General features: G+C 43.2%; 1 protein-coding gene across 6 annotated transcripts in view; it reads left to right on the forward strand.

Moving 5' to 3' along the window:
• The window catches only part of LOC132382835 (zinc finger protein 850-like), a 109927-nt gene that overhangs the window by 59009 nt on the left and 24869 nt on the right, over window positions 1-26049 (forward strand). The window contains exon 3 of one of the 6 annotated variants that reach the window (XR_009508473.1): window positions 16869-18939. The exons of 4 other annotated variants lie outside the window; for them this stretch is intronic. The gene's annotated coding sequence lies outside the window, so the exon portion shown is untranslated. Of the gene's footprint in view, window positions 1-13235; window positions 16849-16868; window positions 18940-26049 lie in introns of those variants that run through there. One more of the 6 variants, XR_009508470.1, reaches the window with a different exon arrangement.

The following is a 26049-nucleotide window of genomic DNA, read 5'->3' on the forward strand; positions in this document are numbered from 1 at the left end:
GACCTTGTCTAAGAGCAAGGCAGTAATCATAGAAGATAAATGATTATACATATTAAGAGTGTGCTGATCAATGGTATTGGGAAGTTTGTAACCTATAATTCAGCATAGCTTCCAGCGTTCAAAATCTAAAAAAGCATAGTAGTTCAAAAGATATTTTGTTTTAGATATTCTAAAACAAGACATGATCAACAAGAACTGTGGTATTCTCTACTTATTCGACCATAAATCTGACCTGTAAATCTTAACGCAGGATATTGAGTAAGGATACTATCAAGTTACTGGACACAAAACAGTTTTCTTCTCAATATTTATTGAAGAAAATAAATTAACTGTAGTCTTTAAGGTAGATTATTTTTCTGAATCCATTTATTAAAATAATAACAACTTTATTATTTTATGTTGCATGTAGCATCTCTTCCTGAGGTTTAGTAAATGGAGCTCAAATATATGTGGGTATTAAAATTCCATGTTAGTTGCAGCATGACAAAGGTACAGTCCCTTCACTACCAACTGAAAACAATAAATATTTTATCTATGTTTGGAACAGGTGGCAGGTTTCAGGGAGAACATAATTCTTGATACACAGATACCTGATACACTGTTTCTTATTGATGTTTAGGTTGATGAATTGCTTCTGAATATTCCTTAGTTATCAAAGCCTTTTAGTGTTCATTCCTTCCTCTCCTTCTTTGAGTTGCTTGCCCTCTTTCTCCAGGCCCTCACCTCATTCTTCATCATGAAGGAAGAATAGCTCTAAATCCCCGTCACAACTGGGATGAACTGGTTTCTGCATAAATAAAAAACAAAACACAGGTACACCAATCCCTGTGCACTAGCCCAAGTCTAAGAATTCAAGAAGCAAACAAGCCCCTGAGACATCCTATTCACAGCAAGCAGAAATCAATCAACAGCTTCGAGACTCCTCGGTACCGACTTTTCTTTTCAAACCTGGAAAGCTATTTCAAAATATCCTGATGTGCAATGGCAATAAAATCTTTCATTCCTTTAGACAGCTCTACCGATACAAAGGTTCATTCCTTTCGTCATTGTGATAAGTGTCTATACAGTGCAGTGATGCATTCCTATTTATCCTAAGACACTTACACTGATAACACTACACCTGCTAGCACAGCAGGCTATCTTGAAATACTCAGACATTTTTTGAAAATCCCAGCTTAGTTGAGACTACGCTGAGAGATTTGATTTATTTCTGATTCGTGAACTGGAAATCTACAAAGGTTTGGTTGTTTCTAATGTTTACACTTGGGAAGTACAGGGAATGATGTGCCAAGCCTCTAAGCTTTTGGCTTGAATTCAAGCATCGGTTGACACCAGTTTCTCCCAGATATGGTGGGGGGGGGGGAGCGTGGTATTCTTGTTGTATGCAGAATGAGCAGAGAACATGGAGAGAAGTACAAGCTGTTTGATGAGAGAGGAAGCTGCGGGAGACAGTGAGGGAAGTCAGAAGAAGGGCTTTCATACAGCAATTCTCTGAAACTCAGTAAGAGAATCAGTCTTACTCAAATCGGTCACATTCTCCAGCCATAATTAGAAGCTCAAACCAGAAGAGGCAATGCACTGGCTGTCACCTTCTAGTGAGAGTCTCCAATGCCAGAGAAGCAAGAATGGAATCTGTGAATAGCTTTGTGCAAGCTTCTTCACTGTGCAGGGTGGTCAGACCACAACTCTGCAGATGTCACGTTAAAGCTCTAGATGCCCATCTGGCATCCACAAGCCCCTTGCGTAATGAGATCCGTCTATGGCATATGAAAGGCTGGGAACCCCGGATCTAGGTGTAACTTGACCAAAAGGAATAAACACTCTCTTGGTGACCAGACAGTGCACGACCAATCAGTGAATCGACACAAATAAATGATGGTGACTGGAGCTGTCCAATGGCTGTTTTCTATAATGGTCTGCTGCAGTCTGCAGCTGAACCACCACATCTAACCAAAAAGCAGTTATGGGAGTTCAAGGGTTAATCCTTACAACATGTTCTACAACACAGGGATTCCTGCACACACAAATAGCACATAGCTATCAGACAAAATTGTGAACTGGCAAACAACTGTTGAGCTGCAACATAGATTGTATTCCCCACACCACCCAGGAGGAGCTCTGCAATACACAGCAGAAGAAAAAGGGGGAAGGTTTAAGGAGAACATGAGGGGAAACTTTTTCACTCAGTGGGTTCTGTGAGTGGGGAACGAGCCGCCAGCACAAGAGGTACATGAAAGCTCAATTTGAACATTTAAGAGAAGTTTGTATGGGCAAATGGATGGTAGAGGTATGGAGTGCTGTGGTCCTGGTGCATGCCTATGGGAGTAGGCAGTGTAAATTGTTCGCAACTCCCCCTGGATGGCCTGAAGGGTCTGTTTCTATGCTGTACTTCTTGATGATTCTATGGCTCGAATTCTGCTGTGTGCCACACAAGCTTCCCTTTACAGGGGTTCTGCTTTTGTTAACCAGCTCCTTGCCAAGCAGCTGGACGCTAAGAAAAAGTGATGGGAAGGGTCGGGGTTCAGAAGCAGAAAGGGTACAAGAAGGAAGAGAAACAGAAGCAGCATGCTTGGCCAGGTTGAATGCTCATCCATTTCAGTACCAATTCATCCAACTGCAGCAGTAAAACACTTCCTAATTCACTATTCTGTAAAAACGTATTTAACTGCAACATGAAATACAAGCCAATACAAAATAAATATTCCAAACCGGTTTTATCAATCCAATCTTGGCAAGTGGAATAAGAACACTTTTTCACCATTAGTGTCTTTACCTAAGTGGATGGCGACAGAATAGCTCCTTTGGTCAGCTGGAACAGACAGAGGCCAACAACACAAGTTAGTCTCCATAAAAATCTAACTTGCTTAGCCAAAGATAGGTAAGAAGGTAGAAATCAAAATTGCCATGACAGAACGCGTCTTAAGTAAATAATACACACTTAAGTGGAGACTGAATAGAGTTTGTGAGGAAGAAAATACATTTGTCTACTGATGGAGACACCTCCCTCTCCCTCATTAGGGAGAGAGAGAACCTGCGGTATGTCGAAGACTGGGAGAAACTCGAAGTCTTTGGGGTAACTGCAAGTCTGTGTCTTTGCTATTGCTTTGCTCACACTTGACTGTTTGGTGGAGGTAACGATGCTTGCTTTTTTGTCGGTGGGGGAGGGGGAATTATTGCTTGCAACTGCTTATGCACGGGAGGGGGACTTTGGGGTTCTCATGTGTAACTGTCTTTCATTCTTTGGGTCACTTCTTTGTTTTGGTGGATTTTTGCTAACATAAAGCATTTCAGGATGCATATTGTATACATTTTCTGACATTAAATTAGACCTTTGAACCTTTGATGTAATTATTGAAGAAAGTTGGTAGGAGATTCATGCAGAGCAAAATCAGTGGTAGGGCAGGCTGGGCTGAATGTAAGGAACTTTAGTGAAGGAGACAGCAAATAGCTTTAGTGTACAATTGTGGGTCTATAAGGCTGTCTTTGAGCTGTACCCTCCCTTCAAGATAGGCATCATTTCTGATGAGAAGGGCTCCTGATTATCCTGTGAGGCTTGGATATCCTTTCTCATAATGACAAGACAACTGGCAGAATGACAATGGTGGGATAATGAATGCAGTCTTTACTGTACAATGCCACTGCTGCTCCCTCCACAAGACAGTTCAGCTACTCTAGCACCGTGAACGAGATGAGATTGCTGTATTGTTATAACATCCTGTCATTGCTTTTGAACATTATTATTCCCACCATGCTGGTCAAATCCTGAGTTTAGACAGTGAAAACCTGAGCTTTCACATCAACACACATACACTTGGTTGGAGTCTGTCTCTGCTGCATCAGGATTTGAGATATCAGCTGCAAGGCACAGGGTTTTCACCCCAAAATGAGGTTCCTCAGCACTTCTGTGAAGTAGTGGATGGGCTCCAATCTCTTTGCAAGGTTAATTTGTATTGCTCCATGCTCTTTGGTATTGCTCACATGTTTTCTGGAATCAAGAATTTCACTCTTTAAACCTTCTTATAGCGATTCTGGAATCATGAATTTCACTCTTTTAACCTTCTTATAGTGAAAGTCCTTACTTAACTCCTCTTTTCTCGAAAATTTCTGTGATCTACTGGATTATTCCAACATCCCCAGCCCAAGGTACAGGCTGCATGCCCAGAGACACTCCACGTGCAAAGGTACACCGCTGAACCCATCTCTAAATAATGCACTCGATTTTATTACAGACTAAGTGCATCAATGTCATCATTTAAATTCCTTTCCATCACCACTTTACTAGAGTGTGATTCTTGGCCAGCTGAAATGGACCCCACAGGAGCAGCAAAGTTTTGAGGGACACGGGCGAATCTAAAATATGTATTTTTCTGTTAAAAAATTGGTAACACCGTTATACATTCAGTAAAACAGGGGATTTTGTGGATTAAGTGAGAAGCAGAATTCTAGAAGGGTTCGGCATTCAGCTGAGGATTAACCATTGACCCAATAGGTTAGTCCCACTAACGTGAAGCAGCTCCACTCTGTGAGGACATGTGATGCAATGTCTCAGCCATTCCAACTACAGCTCCCTGCCTAATATCCCGGATCGAATGAGAGGAAATGAATTATTCTGCTTTCTACAAGACTATTTGAATGCTGTGTCTGTCATTGTAGAATTGTGTGCAACCTGTGAACAATAGATACAAGACTTAATACATGAGCAACTGTGCTACTGAGTGTATGAATGCTAGTTATGAACCTGGTTGACAGACGGTGATCAATGGGACGATGGTTAATGCGACAGTGGTGCACAAAGGATGTCTGATACAAACACGTGGAAATCTGCAGATCCTGGAAATTCAAGTAACACACACAAAATACAGGCCAGGCAGCACCTGTAGAAAGACGCACAGTCGACGTTTCGGGAAGAGATCCTTCGTCAGGACTAACTGAAAGAAGAGATAGTGGGAGATTTGATAGAGGGAGGGGGAAAAGAGATCCGAAATGATAGCAGAAGACAGGAGGCGGAGGGGATAAAGCTCAGAGCTGGAAAGCTGATTGGCAAAAAGGATACCAGGCTGTAGAAAGAGGAGAATCATGCGACGGGAGGCTGGGGAGAAAGAAAGGGGGTTGGAGCCCCGGAGGAAGATGGAGAGCAGGCAAGGAGTATTGTTTGAGGGACAGAGAGAGAAAAGAGAGAATGAAAGATAAAAAGGGGAAGAGGAAATAAATAAATGAATAAACAAACAAATAAATGAATAAATAAATAGATAGACAGATGAATGAATGAATAAGGGTTGGGGTAAGAAGGGGAGGAGGGGCATTAACGAAAGTTAGAGGTCAATGTTCAGGCCATCAGATTGGAGGCTACCCTGACGGAATATAAGAATATCAGGTTCCTCCAACCTGAATGTGGCATGTTCTTGACAGTAGAGGATGCCGTGGATAGACATATCAGAATGGGAATGGGACGTGGAATTAAAATGCATGGCCACTGGGAGATACTGCTTCCTCTGGCAGACAGAGTATAGGTGTTCAGTGAAATGGTCTCCCAGTCCCAGTCGGTTCTCACCAATATTTAGAATGCCGCACTGGGAGCACCCCACCACCAAGCACATATTTCCGCCCCTCCCCCAGTTTCTGGTTTGCGCAGAGATCCCTCCCTACAAGACTCCCTTGTCCATTCATACCCTCGATCCCTTCCCACCGATCTCCCTCCCGGCACTTATCCTTGTAAGCGGAACAAGTGCTACACCTGCCCTTACACTTCCACCATTCATGGCCCCAGAGAGTCCTTCCAGGTAAGGCGACACTTCATCTGTGAGTCAACTGCTGTGACATACTGCGTCCGGTGCTCCCGGTGGGGCCGCTTCATGTTCTCGTTCTGTCCTCGTACCTCGCCCAGCCTAGGGCTACCTCGCGCAACCCCGTGCTGGAGATCCCCCGTCCTATCCTGGAGTCTCACGTCTAGTCCTGTAGCCACGCCTCGACCTGTAGCCACTTTTTGCCCTCGCCTAGATCTGTGTTCCGAGCCAGAGTCAAGACTTAGGTTTCGGGTCCTTGTCCAATCTCCGGCTCGGAGCCCTAGCCCAGGCTCCAAGTTCCTAGATTTAGGTCCGTGTCCCTTGTCTCTCGAACAAGTCCTAGCCCAGGCCCTGAATCCTAGTCTCGTCCAAGGTCTGTGTCAATGTCCAGCGTCATTCACTCCTGTCTTCCCTTGCTTTCTTGACACACCTCGCCCTGTTCCTAGTCCCTGAGTACCTGTTTCTTGCATTTGGGTCCGCCACCAACGCCCCCCCCCCCATGACAAGTGATTAAGTTTCGAAGCAACCAATTAGAACTAATAACTAAAAGGTAATGAGGTGTGTATCCATTAGAAACACAAATTTATAAGAAGGGCTGAATACAATTTTTGATACTGAGTGATATTATAAAAATGAACATTACCCCTTGAATGTGCCCATGTTGAATTTTATAATTCAGTCAAACGGCATTAATTGTGTCATTGGTTAATTGGAGAAACTGCTTATTTAGGACAAAACTTAATGATAAATAAATAAATTGCAAAAAAATTGGATTCCTTTGTTTATTTGGAAAACTATGCCACTTAATTGGGGCAGGAATCTGTTGCCAAACAGATTCTAACTAGCGTCAGTCATATGTAAGTTATGTGACCATTATACACTACGCTGTAATTAAAGCAACCGTTTTAAATAGCATCACTAGTGTGTTCGTATTCAAAGAAGAGTGATTTTTGTGATTGATCGTAGGCAAATGATAAACAGTAAGACAATTCGGAACTGCTTTCCTCACTGCAGTTTCAAGCGTTCAGGCTTGCCGATGCCAGAAACGTCTAAGGTGAAATGAAACAATTTCAATACGTCATCTAGTTAGGTACTATGATTAACTTAAAGGTATCAGCAATCATCTTGAATGTTACAATTAAAATGAGGATTTGGAGGTTCCAATCATCGATTGCACTGTTTGAAAGCTGTCCGCTACCTGCACTTGATTTCTCTGATAATTTTCTTTATTTACAGTCAATCAAAAGAACACGTCAGTGTACACTTAATGAATTCCAGCATAATAACTGTACATAATAACTAATACAGTTTTATATACTGCATTGATTTTGGTTGTGTTCTAATTTATTCTGTATTTCCTTTAAACACATAGTTCGTTACTTATTTATATGTAAGTTTGTCTTTTTTTATACTTTGTTAACTATTTCCAGGAAACTTCAGCTCACTGGGGCAACCATTTAACCGGGCCAAAATGTACAATTCCTAGTGTTCACCAATTAACTGGAACGCACTATATTTGAAATCTAGGCAGATTAATTTACGATTTCACACAGAAACATTATAATAATCAGCACACTCATCATTTAAACAGAAATAAGAAATTCATTGGACAGAACTCGTGTGCTTTCACCATATTACAGATAATGTCTATTTGAGCCAAAACTTGGCGTGTTGAACATTTTACTTATTTACATTTATGATAAACATTGTGAAAGTCATCTATACCATGTATAAAATGTTCATGGAGAGGAGCTGGTTGTTGATTTTATCTTGCTGCATCAATGTTTTTATATTGGCAGATGTTTGAAGGTTTTCTTGAAGGTAGAATTACACAGTGCATAGCAGGCTGGGTTGAGAGTACTGTTGATGTAACAGAGCCAATATCCAATGGTCCATGCCAGCAGATGATACATGCCAGCAGAATAGCCAAGATGGTCCTGGTCACCTTATTCTCCCGGGCTACAGCTCCCTTCTTTTTCTTAGCAGGGGTCTTTGTCATTTTACTGATCTTGTGGGCTGCGGAGAGCTCTCTGTCTTTACCATTTTTGGTGCTGTTGTCTGACACCATTTCAAGTGTGGTAGCACAGTAGTCACTCTTTTTAAATTTCGTGACAACCTTTATGCTGCAGAGCTTGGAGCTGCCGTTGCTAAAATGTCTTTGTGCGGTGGAGACATTTGTGCTCTCATCAATCGTTCCTTCCTCCTTCTGGATGGAAGGGACGACACTGAGGGAAGTCGAGGGATTGTAGACCCCCTTTTCCTCTACTTGGCCACAATAACTTTACCAGCTGCCTTGCCATTTTGTACTTTGACATTCTACAGCCCTTCAGGAGCACTTGACATGTTGTTGTTATTCAGTTTCATTATTTTGCCTTGCTCTAGACTGGGAGAAATGGTACCTTTGTTTGACTCTGGCTGTTTCTTATCCTTCTTGATCCGACTCTTGCTAGCACGGGATATGTGCACATACAAAATAGTCATGGTAATAACCGGTAGATAGAAGGCTGCTATTCCAGTGCCAAAAGTGACAACTGGATTTGAGAAGAACTGTACATGACACTCACCTTCTTCAACAGTCCGCCCACCTACAATGAAATGCCAGAAGAGAATGGTAGGAGCTCACAGGATAAATGACAGCACCCAAGCAGCTGCAATCATCATCCGTGCCATCTTGGTGGTTCCCTTCACAGGGTAGCTCAGAGGCTTTGTCACACAGAAATATCGGTCAAAGCTGATGATAAGCAGGTCCATGATAGATGCATAACCAGCAACGTGATCTAGAGCCAGCCATAAATCACACACCACTGGGCCCATGGGCCAGTAGCCAATGACGATGTACATGGTGTAAAGGTTCATAGAGAACACACCAATGATCAAATCAGCACAGGCTAAGCTGAAAATAAAATTATTGTTAATTGTTTGTAACTGTCTGTTTCCTTTGATAGAAAGCATAACTAGAATGTTTCCGATAATGGTCACCAGACTCAAAGATAATGCTACAATCACAATGATTAGTTCAAATGTTTTGTAAGCACTCCCTCTTTCAATGTCTTTTAGGTTGCTGAGAGGTGAATTTGTCTGAGTTGAGTTAGCCATCCTTTCCCTCTGAGTTAGCACTGAAGTGGTCTAAACGTAGAAAATAAGAGAATAATGAGAAATATTAGCAAACAAGCAATAACGTATTTCTAATTGAAGTCTCACCAGCAAGAACACAGAAGACCATATGTTGTAAAACAAAAACTTCAAGATTATTGCTGACGGACTAATTTCTAAACAGGAATCACAGAGATCACTTTTTGTACATAGAATTAATTATGAATTAATAGTTAATTACTAGTGCCGAACAGAATAAAGATGTTGATGCCCGACATTGCAAATATGTTTTCATTAGATTGGTCCACCTTTATGCACTTAAAATGATGGGAAAACTCTGATCCCTTGGTTCCCTTAAGTGCACATGCTTTAAAATCAAAAATTATATGAACACGAGAAATCCCAGAAATGACGCAAGAAAAACAGATGCACAGGATCATGCCTCTCCTACAGGAGGAACAAACAGCCAATCCAATAAACTTGCAGTCAGAGGTAGAAATGAAGCAATGTACCGGAATGAGAGAAGATTCTTGGGCTGAGTTACGTCAGATCAACCTCATGTGTTTCAAAACAGAATGCTAAGGAACCATGTTAATAGTGGTTTAATACTGTTGATTTTCGCTAGTTATGAAACCCATGAGAACACTAAACAATGATGGTCTAATTTTCTTGAAACTAATAGCTTTGTTTCAAGCTATTAGTTTATATGACATGTACAAAAAGGATAGTTGACACCTGAAGCCAAGGGGCACCAATATCCTTGTGGGCATGTTTGATGGAGTTGTGGAGGATGGTTTAAACTAATTAGGCAGGGAGGATGTGACCTGGAATGATAGGTCTGAAGACGGGGCAGTTGGTATACAAGTAGATGCATTGTGTGTAATTGTCAGACTGTGAGGAAGGACAGGTAGATGATGGGACAAAGTTGTAGTCACTGGGATGAGTTGAAGTCTAATATGCTGAGAAAATCGAAGAGCGTAAGGAATGCATGCCTGAAGGTGTCATATTTGAAAGCACACTGTACAGTATATGGAATAAGGTAAAGATTCGTGATTGCAGTTATGACATTGTGGGCATTACTGAATCGTGGCTGAAAGAGAATCATAGTTGGGAGATTAACGTCAAACGATAGATTGTATAGAAAGTACAGACAGGTAAGTAGAGGGGGGCAGTGGCTTATTTAGTAAAATAAAATAAATCAAATCCTTAGAAATAGGAAACATTGGATTGGAAGATGGAGTATCCTTGTGGGTAGAGTTAAGAAACTGCAAGGGTAAAAAAAGACCCTGATGTGAGTTACATCCAGGCCTTCGAACAGTGGCCTGGAGGTGAGGTACAAATTACAACAGGAGACAGAAGAGGCATGTAAAAATGGAGATGTTACAGTAGTCATGGGGTATTTCAATATGTAGGTAGATTGAGAAATTCAGGTTGGTACCGAACTCAAGAGATGGAGTTTGTAGAAAGCGTACAAGTTGGGTTTCTAGAACTGCTTGTGGTTGAGGCCATCAGGTGAAAGGCAATTTTGAATTGAGTGCTGTGGAATGAACCAGATTGCATTAGGAAGTTTAAGGTAAAGGAACCCTTAGGAGACAGGCATCATAATATGATAAATTCACTCTGCAATTTGGGATTGGAGAAAATAAAATCAGATATATTAGTATTTCAGTGGGAAAAAAAGGAATACTGTAACAGAAGCATGAGAGTGGAGCTGGCAAAATTTAATTGGACGGGGACGGTACCAGGGATTACAGCAGAACAGCAATGGTTGGTGTATCTGGGAGCAATTCAGAAGGCACAGTATAGATACATCCCGAAGTATTCTAAAGGTAACAGTGGTTAACAACGGAAATCAAATACAGCATAAAGGGAAAATAAAGAACACATAACACCGCAAAAATTGTGGGAAGTTGGAGGATTGTGAAGCTTTTAGAAACTAACAATAGGCAACTGACAGTCATTAAGAGAGAAAGATGAAATATGAACATAAGCTAGCCAATAATATGATGATACCAAAACTATTTTTACAGAAATATAAAAAAGTAAAGGAGAGACGAGAGTGGATATCGGACCACTGGAAAATAATGCTGGAGAGGTAGTAATGGGGGAAAAGAAATGGCAGACAAACTTAATACGTATTTTCTGTCTGACTTCATTGTGTAGGACACTAGGAGTATGCCAAAAATCCAAAATTATTGGGGGCAGAATTGAGTGTTGTTGCTATTACTAAGGAGAAGGTGTTTTGAAGGTTGAAAGGTTGACTGTCAGTTAAGTCACCTGGACCGGATGGACTACACTCTCGTGTTCTGAAAGAGGTAGCAGCAGAGGTTCTGGAGGCATTAGTCATGATCTTACAAGAATCATTAGGTTCTAGAATGGCTCTGGAATATTGGAAAAATGCAAATATCATTCCACACTTTAAGGGAGGGAGGCAAAAGAAAGAGAATTGTTAGCCAATCATCCTGACTTCAGTAGTTTGAGGTGCTGGAGTCATTATTAAGTACCTGCAGAAGGTTTCGACAGACTGGGAGAATGGACAGATGGAATGTAGTGTAGGGAAGTGTATATATAGTCATGCACTTTGGTAGAAGGATGAAAGGCATATACGTTTTTCTAAATGTACAGAAAATTTAACAATCAGAGGTGTAAAGGAACTTGGGAATCCCTGTTCAGGATTACCTAATGGTTGACTTGAGGGCTGATTCTGTGGTCGCTTTCATTTCAAGAGGACTAAAATATAAGAGCAAGAATGTAATCCTGGGGCGTTATAACCATTGGTCAGACCACACTTGGAGCACTGTGAGCAGATTTGGGTCCCTTATCTAAGAAAAGATGTGCTGGCATTGGAGAGGGTCTATAGAGGTCCATGGGAATTCAATGGGGAGAATTTGATGGCTCTTGGACTGTACTCACTTGCGTTTAGAAAAATGAATGGGAATCTCATTGAACCCTATCAAATATTGAACAGCCTTAATAGAGACGATTTGGAGAGGATGCTTCTTACACTGAGGGAGACTAATTTTTAATTAGTTTCCGGTATGCCCATTTATTAGCAGCTTGAAACATTTCTTCTCAATTTTCGTTTGACCTCTGACAGATCTGAGATGTGTATACAATTATTTTACATCAGCAAAATCACAAAATGCTGAATGAACTCAGCAGAGATTTGCCAGACCATTGTATATGTTGCTTTGGATTTCCAGCAACTGCAGATGTTTTCGTGTTTTTCTACATCAGCAAAGTGTTCATTTGTCCGTTGCTAACACGACGTTGATCTGTCTATTATATCTCTGTTCGTATCTGTGTTTCGTTTGTTTGTGTGTGTGTGTGTGTCTATGTGAGTGTGCATGTTTGTGCTTCGCCAGGAAGGTATTGAAGCACTGAAGGGCAGTTCAAAATGGGAAACCGCAGGGGCAGAAGTTCAGTGTCAGTCAGGCGGTGTCGGTGCACTTCGTTTACAGATGTACAAATAGTCAACAAATCCCTGAAATCCGTAAATGTGACTGCACGGTGATGAAGTCAGTCTTTGTTATTAGAGCTCCCGCATTATTTCCTCCAGATGAATCACTGCTTAGATAACGCCCAAGAATTGTAGGTGTAGTTGTCTTCGATTGGGCAAATTCTTAAATCAGAAAGGATGGTTTCAAATTAAATTGTTTGTTCAGTTAACTGTAACTAAGAAAGTTTGTCAACGGTGCAACCATTCTCAGGAGACCGATACTTTGAATAAATCAGCGCCGTTTTGACGAAATCAGCTCAAAGTGTCTGCCCGAGCTATGGATTCAGGAGTAACAGAATGCATAGATTCTCTATGAAATGGATTATTCTCTCATCTGGCAGATAGAGGAAGTCTACTGTCCTTTTATTTCAGCCTTTGGAATTCCCGGTAGGCCGCGGTGTCACCTGCCTTTGGTGGGAATTGAAGTTTAATGATAATTTTGTGATCGCTTCTGTCGCTGGTTTCCACTGTCACCTGTCCAGTCCCGGTGTTCTGCATTTCAGGAATGGAATGGAAACACCGGGAATGTGTAATCTGGCATCCGGATCGAAAACAAACTGCTGCAGAAATTTAGCGTATCTGCTAACGTCTGTGGAATTGAATGGGTTGGACAGCGTACTTCCAGCTGTTTGTGTTCAATAATTTGATGTTCCGGTTTCTGTGCTTTGGTCTTGGGAGCTGCCCTGTATTTGAGAATACTGGGTTTGCACAGCTCGCTAAGACTAAACGAATTGATTGCAGTTGTACTTGAACGGATGTCTGAGTTAGGTGTAACAATAAAACGATCTTTTGATAGTAACAATTTAGCAAATGTGAGGAGTTCTTTTTTCTCAACTTGCTGTTCCCTCTCTCTCATCCAGCGAACTTGGTGGCGATTGTGATCTTGCTCCGGGGAAAGTGCGGTCTCTCCAAATGTGTCTCTCGCTACCTGGTGGGAATGGCAGCGACCGATCTCCTGGTCGTTATCTCCGATCCGCTGCTGGGGTGGAGTGCATCGTTTTATTTTCCCCGATCATTCCTTCTCATCACTCCTGTGTGCAGTCTCGGTGGATGGTTGGTTTTTGCCAGCACTGCGACCTCTGTCTGGCTGACTGTCGCTTTCACCGTCGATCGATTTGTGGCTATTTGCTGCGAGAAGCTGAAAACAAAATATTGCACAGAGAGAACGGCGGCTGTGGTTATCGGGACAGTGAGTGTACTGACCTGTTTGGAGAGTGTACCCTGGGGCTTTATATACGAGCCTGTGGTACCAGTCGATAGTGTTCCCTGGTATTGTGCTCTTACATCGAGTTTCGGAAACTCTCCGGCATGGGCCGTATTTGAATTGTTTCACCGCAGTGTAACCCCTTGTGCCCCATTCTTTCTGATTTTGCTGTTCAATATACTGACTGTCAGGCGGATTCTAGCGACCAGTCGAGCCCGTAAGGGACTCCGAGGACAAAAGAGTGGAGAGACTGACAGGGACCGGGAGATGGCGAACCGTCGCAAATATATTATTTTGCTCTTCAGCATATCCGGTAGTTTCATATTGTGGGTAACAAAAGTGGTATTTAATATCTATCAACGAATTTCAATGAGTTTTGTTTATTCTGTTCCGGACCTCTGTTACATCGCAGAAGATATTTCAGCGATGCTGCAGGTTCTCAGTTCCTGTACCAACACTTGTATTTACGGACTGACTCAGAGAAAATTCAGAGAGGAACTAAAGAATGCGGTGAAATACCCATTGAATCGGATTTTTATGAAGAGAGTTAGAAAACAAACAATGTGATGAACAGAAATACAAAGTAAACATGAGAAAATCTCTTAGATCCTCGAAGACCAAAAACAACGCATACAAACTCAGAATCCCAATGAATAGTGTCGGCTCCTGTTTGTTCTTATCCATAGAATTTTCCTTTGCATAAATTCTCCCTCTCTTATTAAATTGAAAGTTCAGGCGAGCCTGTTACCCCTGCTTCTCGGTTTTGACAACACTACCTCATCCCTGAGTATAATTTCGTCTGTGTGAAACACTCCTGCTCCTGTCCTAACCCGTCTTAACGTACACGCTCTTTTTCTCCTCCTTCTCTACCTATAGGTTCTCATTCCCTCTGCAAACTTCAGCTGTCTTCCAGCTACAGAACTTTAACTGAGCTTTAGAACACAAAACACCGTACGGTAAGAATGCAGATACTATTACAGCCGCTGCCAGAGCGGGAGGGTGCACGGCTTCACAACATCTAGCACGATACCGTAAAGGCACCTACCTTTATGACTGCTGTCAGCAATTGAGCGGTGATGGAGCGCCGGGAGGGAGCGCAACAGAGAACCGAAGTGAGGGGCAGCAGGCGAGTGAGAGCAAGAGAGAGCCAGATCGAATTATATTAGGAAGTTGGTATGGCGATAATCTCAGACGTGTGGATAACAAGGAGGAGGAGACTTTAGGTCAAAGAGCAGTAAGGTGGTTAAAACCTTCGGGGATTCAGTCAATGAGGCGACCGACACACATTCAGGCAAACATGCTCAGGCAAATTGTCATCATGGTCAGCACACACCTAGTGAGCTGGGGGATAGGGCCAATCTCTGAAACAATCTCCCTCTCCCCCTCTTCCCACAGTCAATCTTCCGGGACCCCAACCACGGTCTCTCGCTCCCAAAGGTCTCTGCCCCTTACACCCTCCTCTCTGGATCGCTCTCCACACAGACTCTCTTAGCTCTTACTCTCTCTTTCTCTCAGGTTTACTCCATTATCTCTCCCCCTGGTCTCCCTGTCCGTTCAACATCTCTCTTCCTTTCCCTCTCGCTCTCCCAAATCGGTTTCGCTCTCCCCAGTCTCTTTCACTCTCGCCCGTGTCTCTTGCTGTCCTCAGTGTCTCTTCCCCCATTTCCACTCACCATAATCTCGCTCTCCCCTGTCTCTTCTCTTCCAGTTTAATTCCCCGTCTTCCTCACGTCTCTCTCCCCGATCCTCATTCTCCCAGCCGCGGTCTCCAGCATCGCTCTCTCACCGTCCCTCTCAGCCCATTGTCCTACTCTTCTTCTATTCTCTCCGCCTCGATCTCTCACCGTCTTCCCTTCATGCTCCCCTAGTGTCTCTCCCTCCTACTCTTCTCGCCTTTCTTTTCCGTCTCTCTCTCTCCCCCAGCCTCTCGCCGTCAGACTTTTATCCTCCCCAAAGTCTTCACGGGTACTGGTGAGCATTAAAAAAACTGCCGGGGATTCTTCATTGTTACCTTTTCGTAAATACACTTGCTGTACCAGGATTTAGAAATGGTAAGGGCAGGAAATTAAATTCCAGGTGCAGCCACTAAATTCATTCCCAGTTCCATTTCCCACCCTTCCTAAATGAACGGCACTGAGCTCAGAGGGTTTATCACAACGATGTTTCTATGAGGCCGACATGATTCCTTTGGAGTTATATATGTGTTTTTACTTTTCTGATGTCCCAATCAAATCGGGAGCGAGACGGGAAGCAATTCAGAGGCCTGTGAGTGCGATTACGAACAGAAAGTTCGAGGGCTTGCAGCTTTTGTTCAACTGCACATTTGAGTTGGGACTTAGAGAGGAGGCTACTCCCGGGACCATGAGAGTGATTCGGAATAAAGCTGTTCTCACGTACTTGAGGTATTTTTCTGCTGCACTGATCTCCCTCCCGGCACTTCTCATTGTAAGCAAAACAAGTGCTACAGCTAGCCCTACCAATTAGGGTCCCAAACTGTCCTTTCAGATCAGGCGACACTCTGTACGGTGCTCGCGGTGAGACCTCCTGTAAAACGGCGAGACGAGTTCGCCAAGCACCTACGATCTGTCCGCTGGAACCAGCGGGATCACCCAAATGAATTCTACTTCTCATTCCTAGTCCGATCTGTCTATCCATAGTCTCCTCAACTGCCGGGGTCAGGTCACACTTAGGCTGGAGGAAAAACACCTTATATTCCGGTTTTGTCGCCTCCGAGCTGAGTGTCGATTTTTCAAACTCCCACGTCACCATTTCCCATGCCCTTGACCCTCTCTTACGTTATCTTCTTGACCGCCCATCCGCTCCCTCTGGTTCTCCTCGTTCACCCCTCTTTTTTATTTCTTTTTTCCATGGTCTTCGGTCCCTTTCACCAATTAAATCCCAGCTCTTTGCTTCATCCGGGTTTCACCTATCGCCTGGCCTCTCTCTCTCCCTTCTCCGTACCAATCAAATCTACTCCTCAACTTTTCTTCTGCAATCCTGCCGAAGGGTTTTGGCCCGAAACGTCGACTATTTTTTTTATAGATGTTGCCTGATCTGCTGAACCTCTCCAGCATTTTGTGTGTGTGTGTTGCTCAGATTTCCAGCATCTGCAGATGTTCTCCAGCTAGAATAGAGAGGCTTAATCGAGAACAAGCTTTGTCGAGCAAATATCTGATCTGTTTATTCTTCATTCTTCCTCTGTTAGTGCGGATTGTCCCGGTGCAGATGTGTTTTCTTTTTATGAGATGTTGATATTCCGTGATATTCTCCTGGATAATGACATCTTCAGCAGGTGCACCGAGCGGCATTTCTTCATGGAAATCAATAAGGAACTGGAATTGCAGCTCGATGATCGTCGGGTCAAAAGGGACACTGAGGAGGTGAAAGATAAGGACTGCAAGAAGATGATCAGCACAACGATTTAGGAGGCATACACCTGAGTGAGTCAGGAGCTGGCAGGAAATGAGCAGCCAATGTAGATTACATCCGTGATCCACCTCAATAATCAGTATACCACTTTGGGGAGGGACGAGCTACCAGTGTAGCCACAGCGATCTGGTCTCTGTCTCTGAATCTCAGACGGGACGGGAATGGGGGTGGGAGAGAAGGGGGCTGCAGTTGTGATCGGGAATTTCATAGTGAGAGAAGTAGACATGAGATTCAGTGGATAAATTCGAGCCACTGAGATAGTCTGCTGGCTTCGAGGTATCAGGGTTACAGGTGAACATCAGAGGGGTACGGGTAACTGACTGATCGGTCAGAGGATTGGGCAGTAGGTAAGCAAGCAGAGGAAGTATTTTATGAGACGGTCAGGAAGGACAGACAGGTGACAGGGCAAAACCACAGGAGTGGAATAAGTTGCGATGTAACTGGTGGACAAGATCGAAAAGGGTGATTAATACAGGAGTGAAGGTGTTATATTGGAATGTAAGCAATATACGAAATTCTCTCTCTCTCTCTCTCTCTCTCTCTCTCTCTCTCTCTCTCTCTCTCTCTCTCTCTCTCGCTCGCTCTCTCTGTTCAAGACTGTCGTTTATTTCCTGTTTCCCACTTCATGAGCCGTCGTTTTACTAGTTTCTCGGGAGTTATGTATTACCCTATCAGACTCTGTACCATCTTATCTCTTGGAAACGTTGTACTTGATACAACACTTAGAAACAGGACAACATGTCTATATGGAATAGATCATGATTTCCGTATCTAGCATCGGGAAAGTGCGTCTATGGACATGTACAGTCTATAAACGTACTTACGCTGAGTTGTAAAACATCCCTGTTCAATGGTCTTTGCTGTACTCTCGAAAAAATTCTCACTTTATAGACTGAGAAAAAGTCTAACAAAGATCGAAGTTTTTTGTTACATGCCTTGGCATACAGCAAAGAGGAATCAAATTTAACTCTTTCCTCACACAAGTGCAAAATTCATTGTATTAGAACGGCGGAATAGAGCATCCGTTTGCGAGGTAGGTTGATTGATTTATTGATTAGGGAGCGGGGCGTAAATTCCTAAGTTCTTCATCTAATAACAGATACAATATTTTACCACTCTTTGCAGTCCCCTTTCCAGCTTTCATGCACACGTAACCCATATCTTCTGCACCATCATCTGTGTTTAATGAACACTCCATTACCCGAGCAGGTATATACACCCTTACCTACCTTCTCCGTGTTACCTATTTACACGCAGCCTGTCATATATCCAATCTCAACTCCTCTACTTTACTCACAAATAAACCTTAAAATCCTGCCAGAAGACCTGTCCGGGACCTATCATACAGGTATGGTAGCAAAGGGGCGCGGCGTCGCCTTTGCTTCCTCACAGGTATTGTGATTCGGCATGTCATCAAAAATATTGGAAAACTACAGAGGGCACTGGAGTGCTGATTGACTGCATTACGGTCTGGTATGGGAACAGCAATGCCATTGAGCGAAAAATCCGACGCAGGGGGGATGATTCGGTCGAGTTTATCTCGGCTGGATCCCTCTCAACCTTTGACCACGCCTCCTAAAACATTGCCGTGGGATAGCAGCGTCTATGATTGGGGATTCTCACCACCCAGGCCGCGCTCTTTCCTCGCGGCTGCCATCAGGTAGATGGTACAAGAGCCTCAGGACTCGCGCCACCAGGCTCAAGACACCAGATACCAGTTAACCATTAGGTTCTTGAACAAAATGGGAAAACGACACATATTTAACTACACCCTTTTTATTTCATGCTCGGTGTTTATTGAGATTTATTTATATCTGCATTTGAACGGTTTGTTGTCCATTGATCCTATTTACTGTTACTGTCCTATAGGTTAGCCAAGTGTGCCCATAGGAAAAAAAATAATATCACGGTTGTATGTGGTGTTATGTATGTACTCTGATTAAAGATTTTTCTGTGAATAATTGAACTTTGAAGAATCCATATTCCTCATCTCACAATTGCACCTTATCTCACACACGTACCTTCAATCACATTCCGTATCTCTCCCGTTTGCATAGTCATCAAATACTGTCACTCTCTGACCGCGCATACATAGAATCGCGCAGAGCCCCTTCTGGGTAAATTCGCCCCTTAATTATATACAGATTTGCACTTACATAAACACATAAAATACTTGAATAATTGGCAACATGACCGACAAAGTGGGAAACGACAAACGGACACGATCGCACACGTTTATATGTATAGACAGACAGAAATGCACTATTTTTTCTTCGGGCCATCCGCCGCTAAATCAACTGTTTCACTGTTTAAGTTCTGATGGTTTCGCACAACACTCAACACATTGACAGTCAAAATTCTCCACCACTAATCCTGCTACTGACCACCCTCACCCCCTCCCTTGCCCCACTTTTGCCTGTTTCGCTTAACCACAACTTGTATTCCACGACCGCAGCATATTCCAATCTCGATGGAATCTCAATGCCAATCTCGATCCCAACGACAGACACGATAACGGAACGTCTGGAATAAAGGGGAAAACTGCAGTGCAGGATCAGTCTGCTGGATTTCAAGGTCCAGGATAATGAGCTGAAATCCCGGGGTGTATTTGCGTTTCTGAATGCCATTCGTTTTTAAAGCTTATAAAGCTGATATTTTGAATTGACACTGCACTACGCATGGACTTCATAAATTTGCATCAGACTGACAGCAATATTGAGAGAAATCTGTGCTTTACTCAACCAAAGCAACTGACATAAAATGCTGATGGAACTCAGCAGGCCAGTCAGCATCTACTGAAATTAATAAAGAGACGATGTTTCGAGCCGAGAACCTCCTTCAACTATATCGCTGATACATTTCCCATCAGAATGGTGTGAGATCGTCGGATTAACACTAGGACAGGATGACGGATGATGAACGCAAATTGGCAGTTGGGCACGTTGTACAAATTATTTGTTACAGCGACAGCTGAGGTTGTTCGACTGCTGAAGATCTGCTCCATAATCGAGGAACATTAGTCCGTAAGTAAATCCTGAACAGCGATGGCGAACTGCAAATCCCTGCACGGTCTATCACAGTGAGACAGAGTGTGAAAAGGATCAGAGTTTAGATGAAGGCCAGACAATTTATGGGGAGTAATTTATTAGTTACTGGTGATACACACAAAATGTTGGAGAAAGTCAGCAGGTGAGGCAACAGTGCAGAAGAAACGTAAACAGTCGACGTTCCGTGCCGAGACCGTTCATCAGGACTTAGGGGGGATAAAGGTGAGAAATTAGAATAAGAAGGTGGGGTGAGGAGAGGAAGAAGAACAGCGTAGTAGGTGATCGGTTGATTTTCATTAATCTGCAGATTTTCTCTTATTGGTTGCTGGATTAATAAATTACTTGGGATATTTAACACTAAAAAAAAATGGCTTCAGTTTTACGCCAGACCACATGGACCCAAGATTCATAATAAGCAGAGGATTCTTAGAGCAGGCATTTCACTTCAGGCTTGTGGGTTCCAGCTCCACTTTTAAACTGTTTCTCTTCCTTAATACCTGCATCCAGGCTAGGAATGTTGGAGCACGTGGTGGGAGGTATGACGTGATCCCTGAAGAATTATATTGTGTATCGCCCCAGCTATTAGATGCTGACCAAGAATCCCATCTGCAGGTCACATTAGTCCGCGCATGGAGCGTATTCCTCAAACTTTCCTGTCCATGTACCTGTCTATGGATAGATGGCGAGAGAGGCAGAGATGTGATCTGGGGATGTGGAGACTGGACAGTTGGATAATGAACGTTGAAAAGGAAAGAGCGAATTGTTCCCCCCATAAAAATAAAACAGTCACTTTCCATCCACTCTCTTGTAGGGCCGTCATCCAAGCACTCGTTGCAACAATTCCTCCTCCACTTGTTTCACGTCACTCCATGGTCCACCATGCACTCCAATCAGATTACATCTACTTCAGGCCTTTGACATTTCTACCTATCAGGTCGTAGGTTCGTCCATCATTCCTACTCGTGTCGTGGTTACTTGAAATGACCAGGAGACGCAGACAATTCTTCGAGAAGTTTAAACCTTTATTTGCAAACAAAGGCTGAGGAAATCAATGAACTTGTCACCGAAAGCCCACCGAGCTCCGGTGTACAGCATTCTTTATAGTAATTTCTTATCTCAGTTACATGTCGGTTTTATCAGCATACCCAATCAATTTTTAGTTGCATGTCATCTATACGTTAACTAATCAAACCTTCTTGCCTAGCTCTCGGTGCGCCACTAGTATTTCTTTCCAGTTCACCTCTTGGGCCTCATTCCTGGCCACAGTTGTTTCTCAGTCAGCCACCCTTAACCTCCCTCACATTACATTTCCTGTTCATACCATCCTGTCTGCCACCGTTATCTCTTCATAAGCCATTCTATTGTTTAACATATGGAGGACATTTCAGCTAATTAGTGCTGCTAATGCTAAACAGGTGTTCTTTAACTGCCATGGTATGTAGCTCAGAGAATACAAGGTATCTAGTAAAACAATACATAGCAAAATGTGTCTAGTAAAATAATACATAGTAATATTCAGTACATAGGAGAGATTACATATTGATTACATAGTATAGTAAATAGTACATTGTGGTTATATTTCTGGAAATATATTGTGATTATGTCAGGTATATTTCTCAATATAATCCCCCCCCCTTGAGATCCACAGGGTTTCACACAGAAAGAGAACACTTAGAGGCCGTGCACAAAGGCCAAAATAAAGTCCAATACCTAATCCCAAATTTGAGTCAACTACAATTTCCGTACTCGGAGCTCAAAGTGATCTCTCTCTGTTACCCTAGGCTGCTGAGACAAAAACCAGTCCCTCCGTAGCTGATACAGGGAAAAAGGCTCAGACACCTTTACAGACAAGTGTCCACATCATTAACACCCTCCAGTCCGCTTGATGCATCGCGCAGATTGTAACAGTACATCATCGGTTTTTCGCCTTGTCTGGGGTCAGGTTCAACAATTTACAGGAGCATCGGGAATCATTTTGCTGACACATGCACTATCAAAATCTTGAGACATGGAAGAAAACAGCTCAGAATAATCGCCCAGCTTATCACCACAACACCTGCAGCTATCGCTATTTTGGTCGGCCATGCACCCCATCCCCCTACTCTGCTTTCTAATCAGTCAAAGCACTGATGCCCAAATCCTGCTTTCTGTTTGACCTCCTTCCGCAGATTCTGTAATTTATTCATTGCTCTTGTGAAAGACCCTTCTGGGCTAGTATTGTTCGGAATGAAAGTGCAGCATTGTTCTACAAACATCACATACACACACACCCTTTTTCTGCCAAAACCCAATCCAGTACCTATCTGTTTTGCCACGCCATCCTGCTAGTTGCATCCAGAATGCTTTGTCGGAACAGTGAGTTCAGAAACAAGCAATTTCACACCTCTGGCTCAGTCTCCAGTCTCCACCTTTTCAACTGGTTTCCTACATAGACTGCTGGGTTTTCAGGGTCTCCCAGCAGTTCCCACTTTAAGGCTTTGGGGTCCACTCTGGGTGGATAAAGCTTCCTGGGGGCCTGCCATACCCTCTGCCTCAGTGGATAAAAACAGGCTCCATTAGTCTTTGGGTTGCCCATATTCTGTAAGCCAGCCATTTCCATCAGTTATTTTGGCTTGAAAGTTCCCATCAACCTTATCAATAGTGCCTACAAATCTCCCATAGCCAACAATCGTCCCGTTGTTTCCTCCTCGAAGGCCCTAATCCACTTTACTGCACCCACGTGCAGACTAGGCAGAGTATTTTTCAGCCCGTCCAGGTCCTGGGAACCCCAAGGGATATACTGTACTTGTCCTGATCCTTTTACCAGCAGTGGCAGCATTTCCCTCTCCCCGTTCCATGTAATCAAGCTTCCTTCCTCACCTGTTTCTTCATCTATTGCTGACCCTACTTCTACTGGCTGCCTCTCATACCTCCTTGAGGTATACCTTCTCCCTTGCTCTTTCTCTCCTCTAGTCCCCTTTTCCATTTCCAATATCTGCCTCTCCGTTCTCTCTCGGGCTTCTTCCAAACTCTCATCTCCTACCTTCCTCCATCTTCCTCTCAACTCACTCCGTCCTTGCCGTCTAGATGATTCCCGTTCCCTTCTAGTCTGACCGTCTCTACAGTATAACCGATACTCCTCATAGTCCCTTTTCTCTCTCTGTTGCTGTAGCCTTTCCACTTTTCTTACCATCTCCCTTCTATCCTGTTCCAACATCATCATTTCTTCCTCTATCTCGCTCCTCAGCACCACTCTCACCCTCTCATATTTCCTTCTTTCCTCCTCAGGGTCCCAGACCTCTCCTTCCCTCGCAGGCTTACTGTTCCTGAGATCATGGGGCACTGCTTGGGTGTTCCCTGCTCATAATAGGGAGGGGGTCTTTCTACTTCTTGATCCGGGCATGGAGCTGAAACCGGGTTCCTGTTAGGCTTTTCCACTCCCCCACCCGACTGTTTTTTCTGTTCCCTTGCATCTGTTTCGTTTATTATCAATATCCTGCCTGTCTTTCTTAATTTCCCTCCCTCCATCCTGAAAATTTTCAATACTTCCATCTCCTGATCTCTCCTTTCCTCCAGTTTCTTGGACTTATCGTTTGGTTTATGATTTTTAATTAGTGCTTCCATTTCTTCACACAAGTTTACATCGAATGTGCCTTCTTTTGGCCATTTCGTGCGCGGGCTTTTGGTTATTTTTTCCCATTTCTCTGAAATTGCAGTGATCTCACCTCTACTTACGGAAATGTCTACTGCTGTTCCTTTTTCTTCCGCCATGTTATTTTCTTCTTCTGTTAGGTATTATTTTTAAAAAAGTCTCACAGTTCAAATACTTCCCTGATCCTATCTCTACGCCTCGCCGTACAGTTTATTCTACCAGTGTTCAAGCAATTTATCAAACTCTTCTTACCTTCTATTCCGTTCTGCCCGAGCAGTCCCCAACCTAGGGCGGTATCCATAAAACTTTATCTTCACTGTCCCTGCCCGTTCAGCCCTTCGTTTCCTGCAAAGCGGTATCCACAGGAACTTACCATCACCACGTGGAATTTTTATTTACTCAACTCTTACTACCTTATTCGTACTGACCCCCACTGCAGTGTTCTCGAACAATAATCTGAGCCTCCTGTCAATTCCCCAATTCTGCCAGATGGATCAGAGAGACCCTTCGGCAGTTGCTACACATTTCTGAGTCCCCGAGACTCCCAAAACCAACAGTATTTTAGTCCAAATTGTCGGAAAAAAACGCTTATCTTTCTTCTGAGTGCACCCGTAATTCTGCTAGCTCCAGGGGGACCGGGAAGCGGCCCAACCCGCCGAATCCTTTTCGCAGGTCTCTTTCCGATCCTGTTCGTGACGTCAATTTTGTCGTGGTTACTTGAAATGACCAGGAGACACAGACAATTCTTCAAGTTTAAGCCTTTATTTGCAAACAAAGGCTGAGGCAATGAATGAACTTGTCACCGAAAGCCCACCGAGCTCCGGTGTACAGCATTCTTTATAGTAATTTCTTATCTCAGTTACATGTCGGTTTCATCAGATTACCCAATCAATTTTTAGTTGCATATCATCTATACATTAACTAATCAATCGCTCTTGCCTAGCTTTCGGTGCGCCACCAGTATTTCTTTCCAGTTCACATCTTGGGCCTCATTTCTGACCACGGTTGTTTCTCAGTCAGCCACCCTTAATCTCCCTCACATTACATTTCCTGTTCATACCATCTTGTCTGCCACCGTTATCTCTTCATAAGCTATTCTATTGTATAACATATGGAGGACATTTCAGCTAATTAGTGCTGCTAATGCTAAACAGGTGTTCTTTAACTGCCATGGTATGTAGCTCAGAGAATACAGGGTATCTAGTAAAACAATACATAGCAAAATGTGTCGTAAAATAATACATAGTAATATTCAGTACATAGGAGTGATTACATAGTATAGTAAATAGCTAGTACATAGTGGTTATATTTCAGTTATATATATAGTGATTATGTCAGGTATATTTCTCAATACTGATCATTTCGTTCAGCCAACCAAAGTGCAGGCAAATTCTGCAATAAAATCAAAACATTGGAGTCTGCAAATTTACGGTGATTATTATCTGAATAAATGAAAATGAAAATTATCTGAATAAATCAAAAGCGCCACGCTTCAAGCGTGTGAGGAGGTTTGTCAGGTCCTTCAATGGGAGATCCCCAAGGGATTTGGGATGGAAGGTATATTTAACTATCAGAAACTCCAAATACATTCCAAGTTTTGGATCTGCTGCCATTGTCTGTGTGAACGTGTTGACGTGCTGGTCAAATACATATAGTAAACAATTATGCAAAATATCAGCAACTACAACCAGCATTATATTGCTAACGGTTCAGGCAAACGTGGTTCTTACACCTTCAGGTGCTAATGTGCTGCTGCTAATGTAACAGCTTCTCTGCGGCAGCCCTGTTTGGGTTACAACTGGAGGTAACGGGACTCTGGAATGCCGGGGCTCCCAATGAAAGATATGTTGTTCTTGCTTGTGAGTCTGGAAGAGAGACTTCCAGGCTTTTTCGTCGGGGAGCGATAGCGAGCGAGGACGCGATGGAGAGAGAGAGTCGGAAGGCCACCGGATGGTGCAGACTGAGGAACGAGCGTCGAACGGTCGGCTACGTTTGGACGCCGACGGGATCAAATGAGAGAGTGAGCTCGAGTGTTGCGCAATAGACTGATTCAGGAGAATGGGCCCTTTCTTTTTTTTTTTGTTTCATTACTAACCTTGTAGTAAAATTAAGAATTATAAAGCTCAATAGCTTAATCGCATATTGGTACTGTTGGATACTGTATGGTGCGGGTTTTTAACATGGGCGATATATCACGCAGCATCCACACAACATCCTGATTTCTCAACTTGGCTGCCCATATGCTGGACGAGCTCCCTCAATTGCAATCCTTAGTCTCTGGCTGCACCTGAATGCTGCGTGATTGCATTGAGCATTTAAAAAGTTGTCTGTGAGTTTAAATCTGTGCTGGGATGGATGCTGCT

The sequence above is a fragment of the Hypanus sabinus genome, chromosome 29 (assembly GCF_030144855.1).
Source record: "Hypanus sabinus isolate sHypSab1 chromosome 29, sHypSab1.hap1, whole genome shotgun sequence".
Lineage (NCBI taxonomy): Eukaryota > Metazoa > Chordata > Chondrichthyes > Myliobatiformes > Dasyatidae > Hypanus > Hypanus sabinus.